We start from the raw sequence: 22480 nt of genomic DNA, 5'->3' as shown, positions 1-22480 counted from the left end.
TGAAAACTGCAAACACATCAGTGATAACCTAAATATAAAGATACATATATATGTTTTCTATAATTTCATGAAATACACAATAAAAATAAACTTTTAGGTTATCAAAAACATTTTTGGTAACAGAAGATGGAGAAAAGCGAGTATCTTTAAAAATTATGGTTAAGCTGGGCACAGTGGTACATGCCTATAATGCCAGCAACTCGGGAAGTTGTAGCAGGAGGATTACAAGTTCCAGAACAGCCTCAGCAATTTAGTGAGACACTGTCTTGAAATTTAAAAATAATAATTGCTAGGGATTTTAATCCCCAGTACCAAATAAAATATAAAAATTAAAGAAGCGTGATAATAATTAGTAAATATAATTTACCACCAGCAAAAATAAACACCAACATACAATGGAAAAATACTTAAGATAAATGAAAGGGCATTTCAGTGATTTGACTGACATGCTTATAAGAATATGTCATCTCCCTTTCATCTTATAATGCTCAAAGCTGAAAGATTATAATGGAAAAATTACAAGGCTATTCTAGTTTTGCCAACCATATATTTTGTATAAATAAAATTTTATGGTTATGCTTTTATTGTTTATGTTGCTCATAGCCAATGATAAAGAATTACCTTAAGAAGTCAAAGTTTAATGTGTGTGATTATGTAAATTGCAAAGTCAAGGGGAAATGCTCTCAAAGTTCTTTCTTTTAAAAGTAGAACTCCTGTACCAAATTATTATATTGTAAACAGATATCATTTAACTCCCTTTAACTAATCAGTGAGGATATAAAGGAAGACATACAGTCTAGCAATTGTTATAGGTAAGACAAAGATGCACTCTAACAAATATAAATAAACTCGTAATTCTGAACATTTATACCTCACTACTATAAATCTTTTCTTAAAAATCAAACCTAACATAGATCATAGAGAAGTATCTATGACATCAAAGAGGATAGAGGCCATAGGAATATTTTCCTTTGAAAACAGGCTAACAACGGAAAAAACAAACCACTATAGTAAAATCAGTGAGACCACCTCATTCCACAAAGGGGGCATCAGCTGCCTGAACAGTTGTTTTTGTTTTTATTATAATAATCGTCACAAATGTTCATCTCAAGAAGACAATACAGAAAACCAAATCTCATCTAGGTAAACAACCTAAGCTTAATAAGGCATCATAAAATATATATCTTCCGACTTATAAAAGGAAGAAAATTAAAATATTACTTTTTTGACTAAAAAAAAAAAAAAACAAAAAAAACCCTGTTGGCTGCTAAAGAGGTACTTTTATGGGCAATCTCCTGGGCCTATGGAGGAGAAAAAACTGCTGCTGCCCATAAATTAATGCTAACGTTCTCTTAAATGTTTTTGTTATTTCTTTCAGATAAGGTCCTTCAGAGACATTTACAAAGAACCAACCAAACTCTCTGAGTCACTTTTTTTGGGTGACCTACTATTTTAGTAGCTTTCTGATGCTATGAGAAAATACCTGAGAAAATCAACTTAAAGGAGGGTAGACTTATTTTGACTTATGGGTTCGGAGGTTGCAGTTCATTTAGCTATTTCCATTGCTTTAGGTGGGTGGCCAGGCTGAACATCATGGCAGGTAACATGGTGGACAAAGCTGCTTATCTCATGGCAGCTGGCAAGCCAAAGAGTGCTCACTTCCTTAACAAAGGTCCTTCCCCCCAAACCCATTAAGTGATGAAACCATAAATGGACTAACACATCATTGAGGCCAGAGCACCATTTGATTCAGTCACCACCTGAAGGTCCTACCTCTGAAAACTGCTGCACCGGGGACCATGCCTTTAACACATGGGCCTTTGGGGAACATATCAGCTTGAAACCATAACAGAGTAAATTTTGCTCATTGTAGTACTAAATTCTCTACCAAGGAAGCCTTGACATCCACCATATTTGAACGTGTGATGCATGACCTTGAACTGAGCATGCTCAGGAATATGCCTACCTCTACATGTGATGACAAGTATTTCCTACATTAATATGTATGAATTGTCCAATAAATTCCCTTGCTTTCTTTGTCCAGTGAGACACTGCTTTGAAATTACCCCCAGTGTGCTTCTTACTTGTAATGAGTAATAAACCTTCTTCACTCTTTTATCTCCTGGTTGAGTTTATCAGCTTTGCACTCATGAAGGGACAAACACATGGCGGTTGGTTGCAAAAATCACACCAATTATCTGTAAACCACCTCCTCCCTCATTGTGATTCTGCATTTCACTCATTCAGCCTCCGATCATGGTTCCCATTCCTAAGAACTATGCCAGCGAAGTCAAGCTAATGGCATCTGCACACCTTCCTCCTGGGTTATGTAAAAATGACAACATAAAAAGATCTACAGGTTTACACAATCTTAAATAAAAAGATTTTATCACGAAATCTAAAGATGAAATTATATTAATTATTATTTCAGGTCATATTAATTTATGTTCATAAACATTTAACTTTTTTCACAGACTTTAAAGAGGCTCATCACAACTCAGACTCATATACTAAAGTGTGAAAATAGTAGACCATTATGAAAAGAACAAATACAAAGAAAAAGAAATCAGAAGAACTCATGGAAAGTGAACATCGGGCATTGTTCTTTTTCTTTTGGTCGTTTCTCATGTACTAGGAAACACAAGTCTTAATGAAACTGTTTTTTTCCAATTTTTGAATCAGGTATAGGAAGTCATGATAAGAAGGATAATTTCTTTCTGGCTATTAACATCAGCATTGGGACAGTTAAGGTCTCAGTTTAAATGGAAACAAGTGATTAGAAAGATTGCTAAGGAACATCCTCTTGAGTAAGATGAACTCCAACCCATTAGCCTAATATACCAAACATAGTTTTGGAACAGAACTATGTCTGAGGATCAACAATATCAACCTCTAGCAAAATATTCTTTAGCTGAAGGAATACCAATTCTCATAAAGCTAGACTAATAGAGAAAGAATAGTATAAAAGAACTGTACCATTAATGCTATTTTTGAATTATATTTTCCCTTTGTGGAAATTTTTCTAAACATTTTTTCTTGTAAATCGATTTAGTTTTTTTTTAAACTGTCATTAAGAGAGAACTTGGTTTGAAAGGGCTTATTTTTAAACCAAATCCAAACAACCAAAAGCCAAATGATTTCACTGATAAGTGGATGATGATACATAATGGGGGTGGGGAAGAGGCAAGAATGGAGGAAGGATGGATAGTAATAGAGGAAAATGAGGGTGGAGAGTGGGCAGGGGAAGAGAAGATAATAAAATGGGACAAACATCATTACCCTATGTACATGTATGATTACACAAACGGTGTGACTCTACTTCATGTATAACCAGAGAAATGAGAGTTGTACTCCATTTATGTACAAAGAATCAAAATTTTAAAAATGGAGGCTTATTTTAAAATCTCTGTAAACATCTGTCTATACCATTATCAATACTGAATAAATACAACAAGCATTATGTGCTACCTCTTCATTATTAAAAATGCTTATGTATACAGAGATAAATATAGATACTATTTATAATTAAGTGGAGAAAAATTTTTGAAATAGAAATGCATATGAAAAGAATCAAACATCAATTATAGAGTTTCACATTATACAATGCCATCTGAATACTATGACAATTAAAATAGGTTGTTCTTGTAAAGAATGAGTATAGTATGTGAAATATCCTCAACTATGTTAATTGCTTATCATATTGCATAAGATATTTAAAAAATTGATATTTTTCTATCTCACAAATATGTGATTTTTAAAACAGATACATGTAAGTCTAATAACTTATTGATTGAGGAAATCCAGAGAAATAGTATGAAATTTAAAGTGTTGACTATGCCTGTGACAGTAATCCAATTAAAGAATTTGCTAAAACAGCACATTTATAGAATTATTTAATAGAAATTATGAAAATATTTATAATATGCAGACAGACATGAGTGATGGGAACATGAGGTTAAGGGAATAATACTATAAAATGGACCTACTGTGGTGACCCCAAATGTTAATGTTTTCTTTTCTAAAAAGCAATTTACCTGTAACCATGCCTCATTTAAGTTGATAGGATATGTTATATTCCTTAGCAAACTACCTGTTACATGCAGAAGAAATTCAGGCCCCAAATGCCAATAATAACATAAGTCTCACTGATGAGGAGAGGAGGCTGTGACCCTTACAAGAACAGATCCCCGAACTCAGGGATATAAGAATAATTTCCCCTAACCATAAAATTTCTAAGAACAGGTTCCATTTAGAACCGGTCAGCATGGGCCAAAGTGACCTAGAGTTGTCACAGCAGTGGGGACTTGAAAGACCCATGTTGTTCCACTCATTCAAAATTCAAGGGGTGGAACTGAGCAGGACTCTTTGGAAATTTCCCTGGGACCCTCAATAAAACTGAAGGGCAGGAGAGTCATGCTATCGTCCTCTCTGAGTGGACCCATTCTCTCCCTTAAACTGTCCCCTTTTTCCTTTTCCCATCCCTTCTAATCAACTCATATCTGTTTCTCTGAGCAACATATCTGAAATCTTTCTGGCCTGATCACAAGAAGTGGAGGGAAGGGGGACTTCATGCTCTCTCAGTTTTATGGAAGCCCCCAATCCTGGAACAATATGACTACTCACTGCAAAATAGGGGAGATGAAAAGGGCTAGATTTGATGCTAGGCTCCCTCCATATTACCTATTGCTCCTATATACCCTATCCTCACCTTCTTAATACCCAAAATAGGATAAATGCTGGGGCTATGAAGCCATTCGCAGGTCAAGGCAATAGAAATTATTCAGATTCAATGTCCAGCCTAACAACCAACAAAGTCATAGACTTACTCATCTTCAAATCTTTGCTCAGATCTCATCTGCTCAGTTAGATCTATAATGAGTAGTTCACTATATGCTCAACTCGCTCCTCCCACCTCCTTAACCTCATTTCATTCTGTGTGTGTGTGTGTGATTTCTTTGTAACCATCTAACTACTTTCTTATTTATTGATTGTGCTTATTGTATATTGCATCCTCTAGCTATTAGAATGCAAGTTCCATCAAGACAAGGTTCTTTCCTTTCATCTGTTGTTCACTTGTGGCTTTACATATTCACTCAACAAATATTTGTTGAATGAATGTAATACCTCACTATAAAAACATGAGATTTCCTGCACATAAGAGAAAGCTCAGAATATGGTGCCTTATGCTTTTCTGAAACCCCTGTCCAAGCAACTCAACTAAATATTCCAGATTATATCTTTTAAGCTATATAAGATGGTAGAAAAGCAACAAAGTTTCTCCAGTAACAGGAACAAAAATAAACAAATAATCAATAAGGTAAGACAGTACTGGAACCTGTGGCATAGTATGTGTGAAAGTCAGATGCAGAAATCCTCCTATGCAACCCCCAAAGGGCAATATTTTCAATGGAAACTGGGAAAAGACCACCTCACAAAGAGAGTCTCTGGAGACATTTTCCTCTCATAGCCCTTGTGCTGAACAAAATGAAGAAATAAAAAGGAAAAAGTCTTTTTGAAAATTCCTAAGTATAAGCTCATGGTATTGGGAGAAAAATCCACACCACCTGTGCAGCAATAAATTCCTTTAATTAAACATTTATTTTTAGACTATGCTGGATTTTTAGTGACTCTAAATGCCTTGGAAAAGAGAAACAAATTCTTTTTGAATGAACTAATCTTCATACCAAGATCCGAAGAATTCCAACAGATAGTTGGGGACTATGAGTTCTCAATAAAATATATATTAGCAAATATACTAGTAAACCAGTACCATTAATGTCACCTCATTATTATATGTGTATATATATATGCACACACTATAATGTTTGTGTATGTGTAGTGTGTGTATATATATATATATATATACTTTGTCTGACATTACAATTATAGAATAGAAAATAAAATTTATTTATGGAAGAAAAAGTAGTCAGTTGAATTACAAAAAAAACCAGAAACATTTTAAAAAATGCTATCAATCTCAACAAAAATATTATCACCCGATTTAAATATGAAACTGAAAATTAATACTAGATACCAGACTTAAGGATTAATACTTTTTATATCATAGCCAGGACCACACAGTGTAAACAGACCAATAAATTCCAATTCCAAAAGAGCATACATTTCAATATTAGTTCATTTGAATCCAAATTTAAAAATCGAATAGTCACCTCTTAACACAATGTACCAGCATACAGTACTTAATCAGAGTCCAAAGATCTCAATGAAGGTCTTTATCCTTGGTAGTCAACCAGTTGAATATTAGTGTCTGTATTCTACCCACACCTTCCCACTCTCCTAACAGATACTTCCTTTTCTTAGAGTTGAGGTCTGGTTCAGACTATACTCTGTCCTATCCTAAAAATAGTCAACTTTTCTTCCAAAAAAACCTCTTCCACATTTCAAAAAAATTCAAACTATATTGATCATAAACTCTTCTCCCTAAAAATCTGTATTAAACCTTACTTAGACTTGCATGACTAAATCTGGTATTTGTCTTCAGCTATGAATTTTCTATTCTTTGCCTATAGAGATAAAAGAGATCAACTGAGACAGAGACAGTAGACAGATATTCAAAATCAGAGATTCCTATATTCCTTTTTCACATATGCCCTGTCATTTTATTTTATAAATTTATGAAATTTTTAGAGGACTGATGTTCAAAGATCTGTTATATTGTTCTCTGGCTAATATTGCTGCTCTCGTTACTCTGGCTTTTGAGAGTTTGATCTTTTTAGAATTATATATTTGATTTTCCCTTTTTCATTTTAACTTTGAATATTGCTTTGTAGTGCTGAATTTAATTTCCCCTGTGCTTGATGACTACTTTAGTAAATATATGAAATATGTGTAGCTGGGTCTGCCACAGAGTAAGTACTACATATGAAATTGCTGTTACTAACCCTGAGTTCTGATCCTCAGACTTTCTCAACTGTATCCTGGATCTTAGGGGGGAAAAAAATCACCAAAGGAACGAAAGCACCATAAGCAAGACTCAGTATTAACTCCAAACCATAAATATGGATCTCCAGATGGCACAAACACTGCAACTGACAGATACAGAATGTATAATGCTTACAAATGAAATAATGAATGATTCAAATGTGCTTTCTGGAACAACTTGTGTAAGATACTAATTTCTTGTAAGTTTGGGAGTATCCATCATTTAGATCAGTTGATCTCATCATTTTATTTTTCACTTGTTTCTTGATATATTTTTAAGTGGTTCAGTGTACATATTCTTAATGGTCATACTCTCATACCAATATTTACGATTCCTCTTTGGTTTATAAGATACTTGTTTGTTTATATTTTACATTGATTCATTTTTGCCATATGTTTAGAATTGTCTCATTGGTTTAATATGAGAATGTGAAATAAATAAAGACACCAAGTCCTTAATGTTCAGAATCATGATTTCCTTTTCAAAAATTCTTTCTTTTGTTTTACATTTGTCAATATTTCTTAGTTGACTTTCTACTTTAGTATGTATAAATAAACATCACTATTTTTAAGAGAATGCCTTAGAATAAAAGCACCTTAATTTAGAAGAAAGCGATCATTTTCTTCTATAGTTAAAATTTTTATTACTGTTTTTAATTTTTACAAACTGCATTTTGATTCATTGTACACAAATGCGGTACAACTTGTCATTTCTATGGTTGTGTACAATGTAGATTCATACCATTCATGTAATCATACATGTTCATAGGACAATGATGTCTGTCTCATTCCACCATCTTTCATACCCCCACTTCCTCCTCCCTCTCATTTCCCTCTATGTAATCTAAAGTTCCTTCTTCTCTCACACCACCGCCACCCCTATTATATATCATTATCCACTTATCAGGGAAATCATTCAGCCTTTGGTTTTGGGGGGTTGGTTTATTTCACTTAGCATGATATTCTCCAATTCCATCCATTTATCTTCAAATGCCATAATAATATTCTTTTTTATGGCTGACTAATATTCCATTGTGTATATATACCACAGTTTCTTTATCCATTCATCTGTTGAAGGGCATCTAGGTTTGTTTCACAATCTAGCTATTATGAGTTGAGCTGCTATAAACATTGATGTGGCTGCATTACTGTAGTATGCTAATTTTAATTCCTTTGGGAATAAACCAAGGAGTGGGATAACAGGGTCAAAAGATGGGCCCATTCCATGTTTTCTGAGGATTCTCCACACTGCTTTCCACAGTGGCTGCACAAATTTGCAACTCCACCAGCAATGTACAAGTGTGCCTTTTCCCTCACATCCACACCAACATCTATTATTGTTTGTGTTCTTGATTAAAAAAAAAAAAAAAAAAAAAAAAAAACTTGGGAATCAATCTAACAAAGATGTGAAAGAAAAGATGTGAAAGACCTCTACAATGAAAACTACAGAACTCTAAAGAAAGAAATTGAACAAAACCTTAGAAGATGGAAAGATCTCCCATGTTCTTGAATAGGTAGAATTAATATTGCCAAATGGCCATTCTACCAAAGGAGCTATACAGATTCAATGCAATTCCAATTAAAATTCCAATGATATTTCTCATAGAAATAGAGAAGGCAATCAAGAACTTCATCTGGAAGATTAAAAGACCTCAAATAGCCAAAACCATCCTGAGCAGAAAGAGTGAAGCAGGAGGTATCACAATATCAAAGCTTAAACTACACTGCAGAGCAATAATAACAAAAACAGCATGGTACTGACACCAAAATAGACAGGCAGATCAATGGTACAGAAGAGAAGACACAAAGACGAACCCACAAAAATACAGATACCTCATACTAGACAAAGGAGCCAAAAGCATACAGTGGAGAAAAGATAGCCTGTTCAACAAACGGTGCTGGGAAAACTGGAAATCCATATGCATAAAATGAAATTAAACCTCTATCTCTCACAAAACTCTACTCAAAATGGATCAAAAACTTAGGAATTATGCCACAGACCCTGCACCAAATAGAAAGCAAAGTAGGCCCGAATCTTCATCATGTTGGTTTAGGATCAGACTTCCTTAACAAGAGTCCTAAAGCAAAAGAAATCAAAGTAAGAATCAATAAATGGGATGGATTCAAACTAAAAAGCTTTTTCTTAGCACAGGAAACAATCAATAATGTGAAAAGAGAGCCTACAGAGTGGGAGCAAATCTTTTCTACACACACTTCGATAGAGCACTAATCTCCAAAATTTATAAAGAACTTACAAAACTTTACACCAAAAATACAAAGAACCCAATCAATAAATGGACCAAGGAACTGGACAGACACTTTATAGAAGAAAATATACAGGCAATTAATAAATATATGAAAAAGTGTTCAACATCTATAGCTGAATCTTAAAATCTAATAAAAATTGGTATTTAAAATATACCACAATAAATTTCCTTCAATGATATCTGCAGAAGTGCTAGATTTTCTAAAAATTATGTTACTCTTGTAAAATGTTAATAATAAATTCTTATTATAAATAATAAATTAGAATCTAATTATTCTTTTAGTTGGTATATTCCTTGATAATTACTAACACTTAAAATCATTTGCTTATATATTTTCCATTTTTACATTTTATGAACTTTTTGGTTAGATTAATTATGCATTTGAATACTGGAATCTTTGACTTATTTATTTATGATGACTTCATATATTAAGCTTATTTATATTTTATCATTATATATTTTGAAAATATTTTCTTCCAGTTTCTGGAATGATTTTACTCATCTATAATTTTCAACACATAATTTTTATCATTGTCTATATGGTCAAAATAGTTAAAACTCCTTTCACAAATTTAATTGTGAGAAGTTCACATACTATTAAAATAATTATTTTATATTTTGTTTCAGTGAATTTGTAGGGTTTCATAAACAATGTTTCTTAAAATTTATAATTTGAATAATGTATGAAGTAAGAATTTTATCTCAAAATGTCAGAAATTGCCAAAAACAATAGCTAAAAATTCCAGTCTGTTCCTATTGATTTGAAATATACTTGTTATCAAGTATAAGTTGGTAAAAAGTTATGAAGTTCTTATTTTCCTGTGATTCTGTGTTTCCATGATCTTTAAATCATTTTATTTTTAGGATATGTTTGGGTACTTGTAAGATAATTTCCTCAGTCAAATTTTATCAGAATTTTCTTAGATCACATTGTGTGTTTACTCTTCCAGATAAAATTATGATGGTGAATGTTTTATGTTCTTTCTTTTAAATTCATTCTAACTTTCTTTGCTTTTTTCTTTTTTCTGCCCTAGGATGCACATTTTCACAGATTTTATCATCCAGTCTCCCCTACATTTTGAATTTTTTTTTTTTTTTGTCAACTTTAGTCAATGGAATGGAAAGGATGAAGAATGCAGAAGAAAAGATTTGAGGTATTTATTCCTCTATCTCTGTGAAGCAACCACCATGTGGCAGAGACTGAGCCCCTGTGCCCAAGACCCCCACTACTATAGGAACTAAGCCTATAGGTACAGGAAGATTCTAATAATTCTCATCCTCCTTCAGACATAGACTTGGTGGCATTCCAATTATTTTTTTCTTCTTTGAATTTATTAATGGTAGGAAATGGAAACTAGTTCTTAGTGTAATAAAAAGAAAAGTTTTGAGGAAAGAATTAGCTTCAATTTAAAATCAGACATTTAGGATGCTACATCTGCACAAATCAAGTCTAATTAATTTTATACTCAACATATTTATTCCACAGAGAAAAGGAATATTGTACAAATTTGGGTGAAGTTCCTGATCCATGGAGGACTTCCTTCTTTGAAGGAACAATAGGTTACCAGGGCAGAATCTAAGTGACATTGCCAAATAATTAAATTGATTAATAGACAATTAGGATCATCTTTCAGATAACACAGGAATTGTATGATTTCCATGTTCCAAAATATTTCTAATTGACTCATATTACTCTTTTCTAGTACTATACTGATGTAAATATAAATGGAAGTATATTTGGAAGACAATATATTTTAAATTTCTGTTTAAGCTCAATACAAAAAATATTGTACTTTAGGGAAAGTGAGCATTTGTGTTTTCATCCTGAACACAAATTGATTCTGAGTCAGATTTTTTTCCAATTGAAATGGTAAATGACCTGACCTTACAGGGTTCTAAAAAGAACCAAAAGTAATAATATATGTTAGACTAGAAGCAATAATTCTTTATAACTAGCACTAAACACAACAGAAGAAAATTATTCTCATATTTGTGTTGAAACAAAATTTCAAAGTTTTAGTTCTGGCCAGAACTTTGTCATAAGGTCTAGTTAATCACAAATTGCCTATTTAATCAATATATGCTGATTAGTTACGTCTACCCAACACTGCTTAACGCACCTATGGTTTCACCTTATTTTAGAGGTGAAAAAGCACATACTAAATGTATAGGCCCAAGAAGTACATGGGATAGTATGATGGCTTCACTCATTCATATCTACATTACAAGATGACTAAATTACCTATAATTTGAGATACTGAGTTACCTAATTATTTCACAAAAATTAAATTAGATTCAACAGTTATTCCACTTAGCATGTATTAAAGAAATCTGAACAAATATAGTAAACCATTTGAAGTAAATGGATTGGCTATTTCAACTCAAATTAATTCAAATACTCTGGAAGACATTTATACAAAATAACATTTCAGTAAGTATACTCGTTATCCAACGTTCATTTTTGTGCACAATATTCATCTGGCAAGGAAAAAAAATGTGCTTTTTAACATTTCTAACATTTTCCAAACAATGTTAAAATTATATGATAAAACAAGTATTAGCTAGAATTCTTCAGACAGAATCACTAAATAGTAGATGGTATATATATATATATATATATATATATATGTAGTATATATACACACAGATATATGAAAGAGCATTATTAGTTCACAATAATTTTTTAGCTCTTAGTAATTGGCTCACACAATCATTGAGACTCATAGTCTCACAACAGGCCATTTGAAAGCTGGAGACTCTGGTATGCCGGTAGTATATTTCAGTCCAAGTCCAAAGGTTTCAGAGCCGAGGAAGGCAATGTATAACTCTTAGTCCAATTAAAATCCTGAAAACCCTAGGGACTGCTGGTGTGAGTGCTAAAGTCGAAAGGCCAAGGAACCTGGGGTTCGGATTTTGAAATACAGCAGAGGAAGAGTGTATTTCAACTCCAGGGAATAGAGGGACACATCAGCCTTTCCTATGTTTTTGTTCTCATTAGACCCTAGAGATTTGATAGTGCCTGCCCAGGTTGTTAAGGAATCTTCCCCCTCCTAATCCACTCAGATTTACAGATTAATCTCTCCTGGAAGCAGTCTCACAGACATACCTCAAAATCATGCCTTGCCAGGTTTCTAGGTGTTCCTTAATTCACTCAAGTTGGCATCTAAAATTAACCATCAAAATTCTACTGCTTGTCAAGTTAATACCTGTATGAATCTCAATATACTGTACATACCCTCTGAATAAAAACAATCTGAAGGTAACAGTTCCACCAAAAATGATGAAACTATCTTGCACACATCAGAAAATGCACTAACCCCTCCCCCCAGAAGAAAGATAAATTCCCTGGACATATTTACTCTTTTGGGAATCTCATGACTTAAATATTATGATGCAAAATTAACCATAATTAAATATCGTCACAAAGTCAATTAATCACGTTATATGATAAAGGCATAAAAAAGGAATAGAAACAAAGGTATTTGTTTAAAAATATGTATATACATACTAAATATTCTTAACAAAATAAGAAGAAATACAATAATTTAATCCTCATTTCTATAACTTGTTGCAGGGTCATAGCTGATACTTACAACTATCTTCCATTCATTCTGAATTCCTTTGCCTTCAACAAGCATCTCAGCTAGTTGTGGTTCTTTATCTGACAAGGTGACTGAAAGTTATCAAAGAAGTGGAGAGGTATTCCATGTTTATGAATAGAAAGACTCAATTTTGTTAACAAGTCCGTTTTTCCAAAACTGATCTATAGATTCAATGAAAGCTCAGTAAAGTTTCTAGCAAGTTGCTTTGTGGATATTGATAAAATAGACTTTTTTAATAGAAAAGAAGCAAAGACCTAGAGAGCCAACATAATATTGTAAGAGCTTTCCAAATCTTCCAATACTGAAGTTACAAGGTTAATAACAAAGATACCAGGTTAATAAGCAAAAGTCAACTACTTTTCCTTTAAACAAGTAATGAACAAGAGGAATTTGAAATTAAAAACATAATACCATCCAAAGTAGACTGATATTTCTGATTTTAAGACTTATTATAAAGTTAGAGAATCAGACTGTGTGTTAACAGCAAAAGAATAGACTAATTCATCAGTGGAAATGGAAGAGAGAGCCCAGAAATTGACCTGCATAAATATAGGCAACTTTTCTTTGACAAAAAAGCAAAGGCAATACAATGGAAACTGATAGTCTTTTCAATAAATTATGAGGAAAACAGCACATCCACATGCAAAAAAGTGAATCAAGACACAGACATTGCACCATTTACAAAATTAACATAAATGTATGATATATATGAATAAAAAATGAAAAGGCATAAAACTCATAGAAGATCATCTGAAGAACTAGATCTAGAGCATGGATTTGATAATGACATTTCAGGTATGACACTAAAGTTATGATACGTGAAATAATATCAGTGCTTTCAAAAACACCGAAAGGGGGGCTGGGGAGATAGCTCAGTCGGTAGAGGTCTTGCCTCTCAAGCACAAGGCCCTGAGTTCGATCCCCATCAATGCCAAAAAAAAAAAAAAAAAAAAAAAAAAACACTGAAAGGGGATTAAAACACAAGCCAGAAACTGGGAGATAATGGTTTTTTAAAAGATACATCTGATAAAGGATCGATAGCTTGAAATAGAACAAGAACTCTTAAAAAATGACAGCAAGAAAATAAACAATCTGATTTTAAAAAGGGCCCACTACCTAAACAGAACCTCATCAAAGAATAAAGAGAGGGCAAATAAGCCTATAAAAAATGCTCTATATCTCATATATCATCATACAAATGCAAATCAAAAACAACAATACAATATCAGTACACACATATCAGAATGGCCAAATCCAGAAACCTGGCTTTACAAAACCCTGTCAAGGGCATACAACAACAATAAGTCATGTTAATTGATAGCGGGAATGCAAATGGCCCAGTTACATTGTAAGACAATTTGGTGGTTTCTTTCAAAACTAAACATAGTCATGCCATATGTCCAGTAGTCATGATTTGGGTCCACAGAATAAGTTGTATCTTGTCCTGTCCAAAAGACTCACTGTATACACTGTATATTTAAAGACACACATAGACGGAATGTGAAAGAATAGAAAATGGTATTTCATGCAAATTGCAATCAAAGTAATACAGTGGTGTTCATATCTATAGCAGACAAAAAAAAATTTTAAGTAAACATGCCCAGAGGATTTTGGGAGGTAGTAAAACAAGGTACATAAGACACCATGGTGGTAGATATATGCCACTGTACATTACCTAAACTCAACAAACATACATTATTAAGAGTCAATCAGAGGGCTGGGAATGTAGCTCAGCATGAGAGTACTTGTTCAGTGTGTGCATGGCCCTGGGTTTGATCCCCACACTGCAGAAAGAATAAACTCTGATATAGAGGTAGGGGAAGAAGGTAGATAGGTATGCTCTTGACCTCTCAATTTTTCACAGAGTCTTAACAGTTAAACCTATTAAATATTAATTTAAGCACAAAGGAAGACAGGAAGACAAAAAGGCAGGCAGAGGTTATGGGTCACATGGCAGATACATATGAGAGTTCAAAAAAAAATGATAAAATAAATCCTTCATTTTTAATACTATAAATGGACTGAATTCTCCAACCCAAACACACCATGACTGAAAAGATTAAAAACAAAAAGATTCAGCAATATGCTTTCTATATGACTCACTTTAAATGTAAAGACATATGTATGCTGAAAGAAAAATGTTGGGAAAGAATATTTCATGCAAGTTATAACCAAAGGACAGCAGGCATGACCACACTTACATGAGACAAAATACACTTTAAATAAAATATTGTCATAGGAGATAAAGGAAAACATAATATAATGTTAAAACTATACATTCACCAGAATTATATGAAATTATAAATATCTACACATTCAAAAATAGGGGACTTAAATACATGAAACAAACTACAGAATTGAAGAAGAAATAGCAACACAATAATTAAAAGTAATTTCAATATCTTATTTTCAGTAATGGATGGAAAATACAAACAGATTATCAGAAAGGAAGTGAGAAGTTGAACAACACTACAAACTCAAAGACAAATACAGCAGGTTCCAACTAACAGCATCAGAATGCACATTCTTTACAAGTCTGCAGAAAGCTTTCTCCAGATCACACATTAGGTCACTAAAACGTCTTAAAAATTTTAATGTAACTGAAATTTTACCAAGTGTCTTTTCCAACCTCCATGAAAACGAAAATAAAATCAGTAAACCGAAAGAAAAGTGAAAATTCACAAATACATGAAAATTGAACAATATACCTCATGAGCAACTGAGTCAAAGAAATCAAAAAGTAACTTAAAAAAACTTGTGAAACTGAAAACAAAACATAACATACCAAAATACATAAGAAGCAGCAAAGGCAGTACCAAGAGTGGAGTCTATAGCAATAAACCTTAAGAAATAAAAAAAAAGAAAGAAAGAAAAAAGCATCTCAAATAAACAAACTCTACACCACATGGAATTAGAAAAAGCATAATAAGCCCAAATTTACACAGTAAATCAATCATGTATAAATAGAAAAAGCTGAATAGACTTGTAACTAGTTAGGATTTTGATTCAATGAACCAGATCTCCCAGAATCAAAGAGTTTCAGTGGTGAATTCTACCAACATTTATTCATGAATTAATTTCTATTCATTACATTTTCCAAAAACTGAAACAGAAAGAGTGCTTCCTAACTCATTTTATGAAGCCAGTATTGCCCTGATAGTACAATCACAAAATGCTGTTATAAGAAAATTGTAGAACAGTATTCCTGTTGGCTATGGATACAAACATCCTTAACAGAATCCTAGCACACCAAATTCAATAGTACATTAACTGACTCTTAACAGCATGTTCAGGACAGACTTAACCATGAGATGCAAGAATGATTCCAAAATACAAAAATAAATCAGTGTGATATTTTGCCATTAACGGAACAAAGGATAAAAACTACCTGACCATTACAATAGACGTAGAAACAGCAATCAACAAAATTGAACACCCTTTCATGATAAGAAATAACATTCATCAAACTAGGAATAGAAGAAAATTAGTTCAACATAATAAAAGCTACAAGTGAAAAGCACATAGTTAAGAGCTCGACAGCAAAGAATGGGAAGCTTTTCCTCCAAGATCAATAATAACTACTGAAAATAGTCCTCAGAAATATTTTCAGCCAATTATCATGGAGATATTAAAAACATGCTACATTCCAATTTTGTAGATCAGAACTTACTGCCTTTCTAACTAAAAACCATAAAAAGAAAACTAACTAGTTAAAATTATTTCATTTAGTTCAATAATTAACATACTTCCTACATGCAAAACATTATTAATTCTAATATTTTAAAAGCCTGAAATATAGTTAACTTGACAAAGCAATTAGTGAAAAGTTAAATAGAGTTTAAGGGAGTTAAATAATATTCATTCCAAAACAGTTTCTAATGTTTTCTCTCTGCAGTTAAAAGAACATACACCTCAGTGTGGTGCAAGTCAAACAGCAGACACTTAATAATTTTTTCTTCATATGGTGTGAAATCTGGACTTGATTTTGGAATGTCATTATTCTAAAAGGCTTTCAAGTTAGGGGACATAATTATTTTTAAAAATTTTTAATCAAACTTGTAAATAGTACAATTACTTAAAAAGAAGAGAAGGACGAAATTTTGTTGTTAAATTCAGCCATAAAGAAGAATAATATTATGGCATTTGCAGATAAATGGATGGAATTGGAGAATATCATGCTAAGTGAAATAAGCCAATCCCAAAAAAACAAAGGACGAATGCTTTCCCTGATAAATGGATCGTGATATATAATGGGGTTGGGGAGGGTGAGAGAAAAATGGAGGAACTTTAGATTATGTAGAGGGAAATGAGAGGGAGGAGGGGGTGGTGGTATGAAAGATGGTGAAATGAGACAGACATCATTACCCTATGTTCACGAATGGTATGAATCGTGCACAACCATAGAGATGACAAATTGCACCCCATTTGTGTACAATGAATCAAAATGCAGTCTGCAAAAATAAAAAATAATTAAAAATATGTCAAGAACTTCAAACAAAATTCAATGCAAGACATCAAATCAATTTTTCAGGTTCACAACCATTGCCTTTATCATTTTCTCTGAATAATATATGAACAGCTATAAACTATATAGTATTTCTTTATTTGTCTTGATTTGTTAATTCCCTACTACTGTGGTAATTTCATTTTACAGATCATTGTTATTTTGCAATTAATTTGTCATTATTTGTTAAATAAAGAATGAAGAATTAAATTCAGGTAAAATGTTTACTTTCTATAATTTCATGCATTTATTATTTATGTACTGAAAATATAACTTCCTTGTGGCTCCAAAATTTTGGTAATAGTTTTTGTTCTTACATCCTATACATTTGTTGTGAAGCATTTTCCAATGAAGTAAATTTATGTTGTGCTTATTTATTTATTATTCCTCAAATGGAACTCATACAGATTATTTTTTATGAGAACCCTTATAATCTCCTTTTATGTGAGGAAAAATTTCTGCAGTATTGTCAATGGAGAAGAGAATTGTGTTCATTATATGTTGGTTTTATTTAAAGTATTTAGAACAATATGGAAAATACCTCATAGGAAAATCAAGCTTATTGCTTTTTATTGGACCCAAAGTTTATTCTCTATGTTGACCCACCTCTACTCCCATGCCAAGAATTCACTTATTTCCACTACCTTTCTTCCCCTCTGTCACTTCAGAAATAAACTTGAAGATAATCAGTGTTGTTGTAAATGTGAAATAAAATGCTACTTTTCTCCATCAATATCCTTCATGCTCTATCAGCCTTGAGGGAATACCTCTTTGGTACTCCCTTCTACTCCTTTGAGTTATACTAGCATATATATGGACCAGCACTTTGTACATACATTGCCTTACCTTTGTGACCTCTTGATTTGGTTGATTCTTTTAGTTGCTTAAAATGTCCTTACTCCAAGTATCTCTCATTATCCTTACTCTCATCGCACTATATTGTAAGCCTTGGTCCCTCAGAGGTGTCAGTCTTCCATGAACTGAAGAGATAGGGTTCTACTTCCAAAGGATGAGTATGCTAAGGTGTGACTGAAGTTACTTGCCTAACTCCCTATTTAGTAAAATTTACCCTGAAATTCAACCAAGGCTCTGAGTTCAACCTGGCAGTAGATATTTCTGGGGTTAAAGCTGTGTCAATGTCTACAATGGTTCAGTTTTCCAAATGTCTCTGTCTCTTTTCCCTCACCCCCTCTCTTCCCTTTTCAGAATGTTCACCAGGTATTTAAGTCTCAATCTTTTTATTTCAAATTCATTCTCCTATAACTGCTCCAGTTCCTTATGGAGGGTGCAATAAGCATCCCTCATGTAAGAATACCACCCAAGCCTGTGTATAGTCACCAGAATGATCAAAGGAAACAATCTCTAAAGTCCACACAGGAATGAGAATAGATTCTTCCCATCATTTAAAGCATAAACTCTGAAAATGTGTGAAAGAGTATGAAAATGATTTTGGCTCAGGAGTGGGAAAATATTAGATCTACATTAAACACTGTTCTAATTTTGCCTAAGAAACATAAAAGCAAGATAAGAAAAAAAATCAATCATTTCTGAGTACTTAATGATGTCCCAGAACAAAGTTCAAGAAAATTTAAATATTAAAAATCCAGCATCCAACAAAGTAAAACTATAATATTTAGAATCCAATGCAAATCATTCAAAGAAATATACGATGCATAACAAAGACGAATCAATGAAAAGAAACACAGAAAAGACATAGAGGATAGAATTAGAAGACAATACATCAAAAACCATCATAACACACATATTCAGTATGTTAAAGAAGCTGGTAGAAAAATAGCATTTTAAGTAGAAAGATGGACAACATAAAAAGATCCAAACTGAATTTCTAGAAATGAAAGATAAAATGCCTGATATAAACATGAAATTAGTATGATGTATAGCAGATAGACACTGCAGAAGAACAGTTTAGTGAACCAGGAGACACACCAATATAAATGATCTAAAATAAGACACTGGGAAACAGGAATAAAGCACACACATATGTCCATGCACATATATACCCATGAAGAACACAGAAATAGTGAGTTATGGGATATATTCAATAGGCCTAATGTACATGTGATTGGAGTATCCTCTCACAAAATAGCAGGCATTTGAGGAAGTGATGTCCAAAATATTTCACATTTGATTAATATCTTCTTCAATGACAAAAAAAAAAATGTACATTGCTTACATTAAACATTCTGGGCCATAAAAACAAGTCTCAACTAATTTAAAGTGACTCAAATAATATAAAGTAAATTTTTTGATAAAAATGGAGTCACATTAAAAGTCATGAACTTAAAGATATCTGGAAAAAAGTTTAATACTTGAAAGTTTTAATGGTATCAAATAAGCCATGGGTCCTGGTGAGATTGACAGAAAAATTAGAAAGCATTTCAAGTGAGGTGAAAACTAACACTAACATGTCAAAATCTATGTATACATCAAAAGAAGTACTTTGAAAAAATAGCATTTAATGGCTACATTAGAAAAGATTCAAAATCTGTCTATAATCTCTAAGGGTGAATTGAAACCAAAATAAATAAACAGAAATAAAGGAAATTATACAAAAGAGTAGAAATCCATGAAAGAGAAAAACAATAAAGAAAAATCAGTGAAAGTCAAATCTAGTACTTTAAATAGATTAATAAAATTTATATGGTTCCTGTTGGAAAAAAAAAAATATTCTTATACCAACCTTCTTAGATAAGTACTGTTATTATCTCCAGTTTACAAAGGAATAAAATGAGGCACAGAGAAGTTATGTGATTTTCCCAAGGCATCATGAAGAGGAAGGTGTGCAGCTAGATTTCAGTTATACCTGAGTGATCTGATTTCTTCAACCATGTTTTAAAATACATAGTACACTATGTAATGCATATGTATATAATTACACATTTATATTAATATTTATATAGCAATGCAATAGTATATTGGTAGATATAGTCAATAACATCTCTACGAATGATTCTCTACAAAATGTTTCACAATTTTCACCCTTTGATGTATTTTGGACATCTTCATACATGTACAAAAGTGCTTTACAGTCTTTTCAGTGACCAAAGTCTCACACTCTAAGAATGTTCCATAGTTTACTTAACCTGCCTCTTCTTGATAGACATTTAAGTTGTTTACTGTTGTTAAAAATAAAAATACAGTAAATATTATTATGCAAACATCTTCGAATGAATAAGTGTGAGTATGTCAGTAGTATAAACTTTTAGAAATAGATTTGGCTGATATATATTACATTGTACAGATTTTGCTGAGTTAACTTGAAACATGTTGCACCTTTTGGCTCACCTATCCAAAATGTGTAAGATTCTTTGTTTTCTAATTTCCCAGATAATCTTTTAAAACAACAAAATTTGAATATTTTCTAATATCAGAGGTGGAAAATACTAATTAAATAAAATTGAATTTTCAAAATTAGAAGTAAAGTTAAATTATTCTGGTCTTGTGTTTTCTCATTGCAAATTGCCTTTATAAGCAAGCACATGCTTAAATGACAATGCTTCCAGTGTTTTCGGTTAAGAAGGTAACTGACATTTTTTCAAGATATATACCATTTTATATTGCACATAAGTTTTGATCTATTCTTATTTTATTAGAAATGTGTGGAGATGAGGATATGGTTTCTCCCCCTTGACCTCAATTTTAGTGAAATATACTAATATCTTTCTTTTTTAATTGTATTAGATCACTGAATTCATTTTGGTATGTTCTTCTTTAAGGCATTACTCTTTTATGCTTCATAATATTACTTTTAAGGTTTTTATGTTGATATTCATGTTTGAGATCAGTAAAGTCTTTTTTTTTTTGCATGATCTTTTGTCAGTTTGAGTCCATGTTATAGTGAGTTTGAAATAGAACATTCATTATCATTAGCTTGTTGAAAATTCAATCAAATTAACTAGTTTTAGACTTATTAGGACATCTGTACTATTACTATAGTGTCCTCCTGGCATTTAGCAATGAGCTTCCCAGTATTCCAGAAGATACTGCCATAATGAAACTTCCAAGGCAATCAGACAAGCCAAACCAGCCATATGGACTACAAAAGACAGGGTGTAAAACAGGGGTTGTTCTCGTTTAGATATGAGGTGTCCTTCACAAGCTCCTGTGTGAGACAAAGTGAGAAAGTTTAGAGGCGAGACAACTCGGCTATGAGAACCTTAACCTGGTCAGAGCATTAATCCACTGATATGGAGTGACTGGGTAGTAACTGTAGTAGGTGGGCAGTGACTGGAAGAAGTGTATCACTGGGGGTTTATATTTTGTTTATATTTTGTGATTTATATTTTGTCCTTGGTGAGAGGAACTCTCTGCCTCCTGTTGCAATGTCCTGAACTGCTTTCCTCCATGATGATGTTCTGCCTCACCTCATACCCACAGCTATGGAGTCAGCCAATCATGAACTAACCAAACCTCTGAAACCATGAGCCAAGCAGACTTCTTACTTTAATTGTTCTTGTCACATATTTTGGTTACAGCAATGCAAAAGATGACTAATGACAGGGGTCACCACATTTTTAGTTGTAATTGTCTTAGCATACTGTTATTCCAATTATATGTGTTGCTGAAATATTTTCTCTACTGTCTTTAGATAAGAATGACTAAAATGTAAAATTTATGTCACTAATTTTTACTTTTATAAATCTTTCCATTTTTTGAAATTATTGAATAATTTGAAAAGGCAACATATTGCTTTTTTAATCTAGGAAAGGGAAACTCAGAACAAATACAATGTATCAGGTATCCCTGAGATGAGCAGAAACAGCCCTCTTTCCTCAAAGATACTCCATGTTACACAGGCTGCTAAATGAGTAGTGGGAGTAGTTTGTTAAGGGATGATTTGTGGTCCACATGCATTAAAAACTAGTGATAATTCCTTCATGATTGAAGAATTGTTCAAGCAAACGTACACCACATTTCTTCTCTTTACACCTGTTTTAAATATTTGAGAAACAACATGAGTAAATACGATACCACAGTAATTCTGAGTTGCTTAAGCACATAAAATTGTTCTGTGTAAAATGCCTGAATAATTATCATCACATTTTTCAGACACTTGTCACTTTTTCTTGGATAGCAAACCAAATTTGATTTATATTTTACTTTCCATGGCAAATATCATCTTCAGATAAGTTCCAGCAATATTT

General features: G+C 32.6%; 1 protein-coding gene across 1 annotated transcript in view; it reads right to left on the bottom strand.

The window, feature by feature from the left end:
* CNBD1 (cyclic nucleotide binding domain containing 1) overlaps positions 1 to 22480 on the bottom strand; it is a gene marked incomplete at both ends in the record, with an annotated part of 341848 nt that overhangs the window by 3095 nt on the left and 316273 nt on the right. The window lies entirely within an intron of this gene.

This window comes from Sciurus vulgaris (genome assembly GCF_902686455.1).
Source record: "Sciurus vulgaris genome assembly, chromosome: 1".
NCBI lineage: Eukaryota > Metazoa > Chordata > Mammalia > Rodentia > Sciuridae > Sciurus > Sciurus vulgaris.
The sequence above is the reverse complement of the archived record's forward strand: the minus strand, read 5'-3'. Positions and strand labels throughout refer to the sequence as shown.